An 8,152-nucleotide genomic window follows, 5' to 3' on the forward strand; every position below is an offset into this window, starting at 1 on the left:
CTCGAGACCCAGCCTCGGGCCGCCCACCATTCCCACGCCGCCCAATAGGCGCCGACGCGGCTCAGAGAGTGGTCGGAGGAGGAGGTGTTGGGACGGCCGTCGCTGAACGGCCGTTCACGTCAACGTAGTGACGTCACGCGTCGACGCTGGGGACGTACCTGTCGGGCTCCTGACTCTTGCCGTTTCTCTTCCACTTCCGTGGGTCAGGGCCGGTCCGGTCCGGAACCTGCAGACCCTTTCCCAGTGTTCTAGTTCGCCCGCGACCCGGAATAATGAGCAAGAAGGGTGTGGTGGGTTGAAAGTCGTCCTACTTTACTCCCGAGTTAGAGCATGGATTCAGTTTTAGTCTTAAGGGGAAGTGAGGTTGAAGATTTTTATTTTTAATTTTGGGCAGAAGCAGGTTGACTCTAGGGATCTCCAGAGCGAGAGGATTTAACTTCATGTTGCTCCCGTGTTTGAAGGAGGACAATAAAAGTCCGACCTGGCAAAATTTCCGTAACCTCTGCAGTAGAAAACGTCAGGTATCTTTTAAATCGCGATAGTTTTCGTTGTGTCAGGTTTTCTTCGGTGGAGCTCCCAGGGTAGCTAGGTTTTAGGTTTGAAACAGATGCAGAATCCAAAGGCAGCGCAAAAAACAGCCACCGATTTTGCTATGTCTCTGAGCTGCGAGGTGAGTTGCATTGTATAAGCGAAGATTCGTCAGCTCTCCTGTTCACAGATTTTGGGTCAACTATGAGGCCACAGCCCTCATCTTGGTTTCTCTTATAATGTACCTACATAATGTTGAAAGGTACATCATGAATTGGGATGCAAACCCATCCTGATTAGGTGTATACCCTCAGACATTCTTTAAAATTTCACACATCTGCTTCAGGAACCGTCGAAGGACCTCTGAATAGAATGGAAGTGGGTTCCAGGAGAAGATTAACTTTAAACTTAGAGGAGTGGGTTTAACTTTCGCTTAATTTTCCCCAATTTAAAAATAATATTCATTTTTTCTATCTTTAGATGTATGTGTATATAAAATATTTTGTGTGTGTATATATTTGTGGTTTGATCTTAAACTTGACCAGAAACTGCCTTAGAATCTCAGAAATGAGCTTTGCATGTGGTATGCTTTATTTGTATGGCATTTTAAAACTGCGGAGCACATAGAAGATAATTACATACGTATTGTGCATATTAGAAACAGATTTCTGTTTCCTTTGGAAAGAAATTCCTGTTCATGGCATTGAATCAACAGTGACCATACCTTTTACATAGATACGTAATTCAGAAGTTCAGTTCTACAAACGTAAACTTTTTGAGCTATGCAGTTCAGTTACTGCAGCATCATTGTGACTGGTATAATTGTTGAATCTTTCCAGAATTGCTTTTACTTTCATCTTTAAAGAGTTAATTTAGAATATTTTTTTTTATGAGGTCGGTATGGAGATAACTATCGGTCAATTCTACGTGCCTTTTTGAGTCACTACAAAATAGTATTTGTTCAGTTCACGAGTACATATGGGAGTTAAAGTACTTGTGTATATGTTGTTGACTTTCATCTTAAAAGGTGCTGCTGCTACTCAGTGTCTTGTTCTAAAATATAGCTTTAAAAACCATGTGTGTGACCTACAGGTATTTTCTCAACTTGAATATGCGTATGTGGCCTCTGGTTAATACAGACTGCCAGTGTTGGCAGAATTCATCACAGACTGCATACCCTTCCCACCCCTTACTGCCCTCAGCACCTCGAAAACTTCGCTGCTTTGCTTGAATGATGAGTCAAAATATTTTAAGAAGTCAATATGAATGTATAGAACCTACATTTTTACTTGGAAATTGTGCTTTAGCATGTGTTATCAATCATGCATAGCTCATTAAGAATGTAAATAAACTACTTTTGGATAGATGTGTTTCAGGGGCACAGATTTGTTGGTTATGGGTTTGTGTTAGTAAGTTGGCTATTTTCCAGGTCATGTTAGTGCTAGGCTTTCCATTTCCTGTTGTGACATGTTGGTCACAACATGTTGGTCATAATTTTCAGACGGCTCGGGAAGTCAGATTTGATCTCTGTGGTGGGTCCTATATCAAAGCAGTATCCTGTGGGGTTTGGCCGCTATCACTGCTAAGCACTTCCAACTTAGTTTGGTAGTCAAACTTGTCAGCAGGGATCTAAAATGTATAATATTTTATAATAAGTGTTAATATTTATTGAATGCATTCTATGTTTTCAGGCTCTTTTCCAAGTAATTTTTGTGAGTTATGTCAATTTTCACACCAACCCCACGAAGTAGGTACTTTCACTAATCCCGTTTTACATTCGTGGAAACTGAGGCACAGAAAATGTAACTAACTTGCCCAACAGTAACTGTCAGAACTGAGACTGAAGCCTGAGAGTATGATTTCAGAGCTCCTGTTCTCTGCTGCACAATACTGTAGTTTAGAATAGTCAAAATGCTAGAGAAAAACAAGGAGAGACATGGCTTGTAGGTTCAATTATAGGAGCAATGTAAAATTACAGAGTGTGTGGGAAACTGTTTTTAAAAGGAATACTCATAGCCTTACTACTCTAATAAACATTTTAATTTTTAAAATATGCACATTCACATCTGTACATAAACATTGTAGCTGTGATTCGTTTTGGTTCTTAAAGGTAAATCTTGAGTGAAGTTTAAAATGGAGATTGAACCCCACTGCCTCATTTTCGTTGTTGAAATCCAGAGATTTGATCTGCAACTTTGATCGGAACCAAGTTAAATAAATATATTTCTTGCTATTTCTTGTGGGAAATAGCTGAACAGTTTCCATCTTTTAAATCATGAAGACTATTTAGTTTTCAAAGTTTCTGTCTTCCACAGAAACTTTTTATTGGTTTATTATTTTATCTTTCTTCCTTGTTATAATCTGAGCGTTATATTTGTATGTGTGTTTATTCCTTTGTCCTTTTGAAATCCTCTAGCATAGAGGAACTCGCTGCCCCTGAGGAATTTGGGTTTTTTTTTTTTTTTTGGTCTGTTTTTTATTTATTTTTAATTGACAAGTAATAATTGTATATATTTGTGACGTTCAATGTGATGTTTTGATAAATGTATATATTGTAGAAAGGTTAAATCAAGCAAATTAACATATCCATCGTATCACCTACTTGCAATTTGTTTGTGGTGAGAACGTTTAAAATTCACTTTTAGCAATTTTGAGGTATATAGTAAATTATTATTAATTATAGTCACCGTGCTGTGCTATAGATCTCTAAAATTTATTCCTCTAACTGAAACTTTGTATTCTTTGACTAACCTGCCTCCTTTCCTATTTCCCCCCCTCTCCCTAGCCTCTGTAGACCACTGTTCTGCTCTCTGCCTCCCTGAGTTTGACTTTTTTTTTTTTGGTTTTACACATATGTGAGATCATGCAGTATTTGTTTTTTTGTGTGTGTGTCTTGTTTATTTCACTTAGCATAATGTCCTCCAGGTTAATCCAGGTTTTTGAAGATGACATAATTTTCTTCCTTTTAAAGGCTGTATAGTATTCCATCCTGTATATATACCACGTTTTCTTTATCCATTCATCCCTTGATGGACACTTAGGTTGTTTCCATATCTTGGCTATTGTGAATAGTAGCGTTTAACTTTTGAATGACACTAAAAGATTTTGTAAGTCTAAGATATTTTCTTCAGAGAGCTATTTCCTTCAGCAAATTATTCATTTATTGCTTTTTTGAAGAAAAGGCACAACAATTTGGACATGCAGGTAATTGAATGAACAGTAAGGATAAACTATCAAGTAATATTATTTTGAGAGAAATTAGTTTTATTATTGTCATTTCTTGTATGTGTTGATAATTTGTATTAAAATAAATTCCTTCTGTTTTAATAACCGTATAGGTCTAATTAAACACCTTCAGCCTTTTCTCCATCTAATCCTGCTCTTTTGCCCTTCTTTTTAAAAAATAAGTCTTATTGTGTTATGTGTCTTTTATTGTGATACTTCATATGGTTCATGGAAGTAGGTGGGTTTAATGATTTGCTCAAACATACCTCTACATAAAACACAATTTTTACATTTTTAAATTGTTTATATTACCAAAATGAAATAATACTCACAATTTTACCTACTTTTCTGATAGAAATCGGTGACCCTAATATATCATAGATCCTTTCAGATTTCTCTAATATCTACCATAAATGCAGAAGATGAATCACTGTATTGGAAGAAAGAAAAGGTATTCTTATAAAATCAGTTTAAAATTAGGTCAGTATAGCAAGAATTAGGTATGTTGATTTTACTTTGGGTGTTTTGAGAACTTGATTTAAATTGAACCTTGCCCAGTGCTAATATAATCCATAGACCACACTAAATCCTGTGGTATAATAGTGACTTCTTTTTTGAGATAGAGTCTTGCTCTGTTACCCCAGCTGAAGTGTAGTGGTGCAATCTCTGCTCACTGCAACCTCTGCCTCCTGGGTTCATGCGATACTCATGCCTCAGTCTCTGGAGTAGCTGGGATTACAGGCGTGTGTCACCACTCCTGGCTAATTTTTGTCTTAGCAGAGACAAGGTTTTACCATGTTGGCCAGGCTGGTATTGAACTCCTGACCTCAGGTGATCCACCCGCCTCAGCCTCCCAAAGTGCTGGGATTACAGGCATGAGCCACTATGCCCGGCCCATTTTTGTATTTTTAGTAGAGACAGGGTTTCACCCTTTTGGCCAGACTGGTCTCGAACTCCTGACCTCAAGTGATCTGCCCACCTCGGCATCCCAAAGTATTGGGATTACAGGCTTGAGCCACTGCACTGGGCTGGAATATATACTAGTATTTAGAAAGCTATTACAGTATCCCTCTTGAGGAAAATGTATAATGTAATTTATGCTGAAATCTACTGAAAGCTGTAGGGCCTATACAAATATAATAGCATTAATACAATAAAAACTGTATTCATATTTATTATAATTTCTGGTACATTGTTAGCTGTTCTATAAACGTTAGTAAATGAATAAGTTATCTTGAAATTCCTTTTCACATTTCTTTTTTCTTTTCTTTGAGACGGAGTCTTGCTCTTGTCGCCCAGGCTGGAGGGCAGTAGCACGATCTCGGCTCACCGCAACCTCTGTCTCCCAGGTTCAAGCTATTCTTCTGCCTCAGCCTCCTGAGTAGCTGGGATTACAGGTGCCCGCTACCACGCCTGACTAATTTTTGTACTTTTATTAGAGACGGGGTTTCACCATGTTGGCCAGGCTGGTCTTGAACTCCTGACCAAGGCGATCTGCCCACTTCGGCCTCCCAAAGTGCTGAGATTGCATGCGTGAGCCACTGTGCCTGGCCCCTTTTCACATTTTAATCTGTGACTAGTACTTAGCACAGTTTTTACAATATTTATATGAAAATGCTCCTTGCACACAAATGGCTAGCTCAGATTTTCACCTCTCTGCCGTCGTTGCTCTTGAGACTTTTGTTCCATCTCTCTAGTTGCTGACATTGACAATCTTTTTCTTCTTTCACCCAGTTTATATCTACTTTTCTTTTTAGCTTAACAGTTAGAGAGTTGGCTGACACACTTTTGGGACTTAGATGTGGTCCTCAACCGTACCCAGTCAGTCTCCTTTATGGGAGAGACAAAACTTTGTTGGGAACCATGAAAAATTAGTGTGCGTATCTCAGGCTGTAGATCCTTTCACCACTCATTTCCATGGTTTTCCTATGTTTGCTCCCCTCCCCAAATTCTGGTGGTATATTGCTTAGTGTTTGCAGTTTTGGAGCTCAGGTCAGTGTAATGGAGGTAACCTTCTTTATGATCTGACCTGGAATAGAAACTAAAGCCTCGATGTATAATCCTAAAGTTGGAAAGAACTTGAGTCCTGTGAGTTGTCTTGAGTCCTGTGAGTTGTAGGAGACTGAAATTTGTTTCTGCCAACTGTTTTCAGTTAGTCAAGTTGGAACCTTAGTGGATATCTTAGATTCTTCTTTACCATTCCCTGTATCTTATTAATTACCAGGTCCTCTTAAATATTTCTTCAAACTCTCTCTGCTTCCCAATATTGGTGTGTCTTAGTGAGCAGGGTAAAATCACAGCCAAAGTATTTTCTTATGCTGTCACTCAACACAGCAACAATTAACACAGAAGACTTCTGTGATCACATGCGTGGGGGTTTCTCTTCCCACAGCAACCAACCAGTCAAGTTCTGTAGCAGATACCAACTGGGTGCCTCCCAGTTCCAACACTGTGTACCTAGAGGTAATGTCAGATACCACAGGTTGAGGGCAGGTCCCAAAAGACTTCCCCGACTTTCAATGCTAATCACAGCCCCAGGTTATTTTGATTTTGCCTGTACTTCTGATACACTGGCTATAAATCAGGGATCCCATGACCCCCCCACTCCTTAAATCTTTGGGTTCAATTAATGTGCTAGAGCAGCTCACAGAACTCAGAGAAACACCAGTTTATTGTAAAGGATATTCAAAGGATACAGATGAACAGATGCATAGGGGAGATAGGGGAAGGGCATGGAGCTTCCATGCCTTCCCTTGGTGCGCTAGCTTCCAGGAGCCTCCAAGTGTTCAGCTATTCAGAAGCTCTCTGAATCCGCTCCTTTTGGGTTTTTGTGGAGGCTTCATTACATAGGCACAGTCAACAACTGTGTAGAAATATGATTGGACAAAAATGGTATGACCTAACAGCACTAATAGACCCAGTGGGGAAACCCAGCAAGGCCTGTGTGTTCAAGTTCTTCTGCCTGTCTGTGCCGCATTCCTTCTTTCAGGGTCTGGGGCAAGCTCCTTTCTAAAGTGAATGTCTTATGACGCACAGTCAGACAGGCTGTGGAAGATTAGAGTTCTGCCTTGGCTTAGTGGAAGCAGGGCAGGAAAAGGTCAGCAAGAGAGAAGAGATTCTGCTTTCTGAGGTTTAATATGCCCCAGCATTATAACAAAAGACTGTAGTAAGGCCAGGCACAGTGGCTCACCTCTGTAATCCCATCACTTTGGGAGGCCGAGGTGCACGGATCACTTGAGGCCAGGAGTTCGAGACCAGCCTGGCCAACATAGTGAAATCCTGTCTCTACTTATATAAAATTAAATTTAATATTTAAAAAAATGTAATGAGAGCTATGGGACTTATAAACCAGGAACCGTGGATGAAAACTAATATATATCATATTACTCTTAGTTCAGTTATGCCCTATCTTATGTTTAGAATTGTTCATACGTCTTGTCTCATCTCCAGCCCCTCTATCTGTAGTCCTTCAGTCTCTTACCCTTCTTATCTGTCTTTCACACTGCTGCTAGTGTTGACTTGCTAAAATTCATGTCTGATCGTGTGGTTTCTCTAAACTTCTTCATGGTTTCCCCTGTGTATAGGTGAGTATGTAAGTTTCTTAGTGTGGCACATGAGCCCCTCCCCTTCATGATCTGGCCTATGTCGACCTCTGTAGCTACTCTCTAGTCCTTTACCTCTTACATAAGCTACCCAAGCAGGTTTTACTATGATGCTTTTGTGCTGTTGCACATACTTTTTTTGTGTGTGACTGTATTGACTTTTTACCTCTTAGTTTAGCCCAATTAATTTATCCTAATTCTTCAGTATTTTGCTAAAACATTCCCTCTATTAAGTGCTCACAGACTTCTTGCCATCCAGCTTGCTTACTTTGCTCAGGTTTATCAAATACATTGTATATACCTCTCCTGTGATGTGTATCATACCATACTGTCCTTCTTGTTTGTGTCCCTCACCCTCACTGCCTTAGGAACAGGAACCATATCTTATTCATTACCCTAGCACCTGGCTTTGTGCCTGGTACATGCTAAGTGTGCAGTAAATGATTATCAAATAAATTAATAGATGACTCGAAAACTAGCTTTGGATACTAGATAAATGGTGATCCTGTAAACTGAGATAGGAAAAGTAGGAGGACAAGTACTTTTGGGGCAAATATTTATTTAGTTCAGGTCTTGTTGAATTTTTGCTCTTTTACAACATCGAGGAAGACATGTACCATTTATTTCTTACGCACTTGTTATTTATTCATATAATTAACCCAACAAGAGTTTTTTTAGATATGAACAAGATTATTCTAAAATTTACATGAAAAGGCAATGAAAAAGAAGAATAAGGTGTGAAAAATCAATCTACCCAGTTTCAAAACTTATTATGTAGTTATAGCAATCAAGACTGT

General features: G+C 39.3%; 1 protein-coding gene across 4 annotated transcripts in view; it reads left to right on the forward strand.

Moving 5' to 3' along the window:
* The first annotated feature begins 130 nt into the window (after window positions 1-130).
* CLCN3 (chloride channel, voltage-sensitive 3) overlaps window positions 131-8,152 on the forward strand; it is a 116,520-nt gene continuing 108,498 nt past the window's right edge. For all 4 annotated transcript variants that reach the window (XM_011967804.1, XM_011967807.1, XM_011967806.1 and 1 more), the window contains exon 1: window positions 131-670. The gene's annotated coding sequence lies outside the window, so the exon portion shown is untranslated. The remainder of the gene's footprint in view (window positions 671-8,152) is intronic.

The sequence above is a fragment of the Mandrillus leucophaeus genome, unplaced genomic scaffold (assembly GCF_000951045.1).
Source record: "Mandrillus leucophaeus isolate KB7577 unplaced genomic scaffold, Mleu.le_1.0 Scaffold81, whole genome shotgun sequence".
Classification (NCBI taxonomy): Eukaryota; Metazoa; Chordata; class Mammalia; order Primates; family Cercopithecidae; genus Mandrillus; species Mandrillus leucophaeus.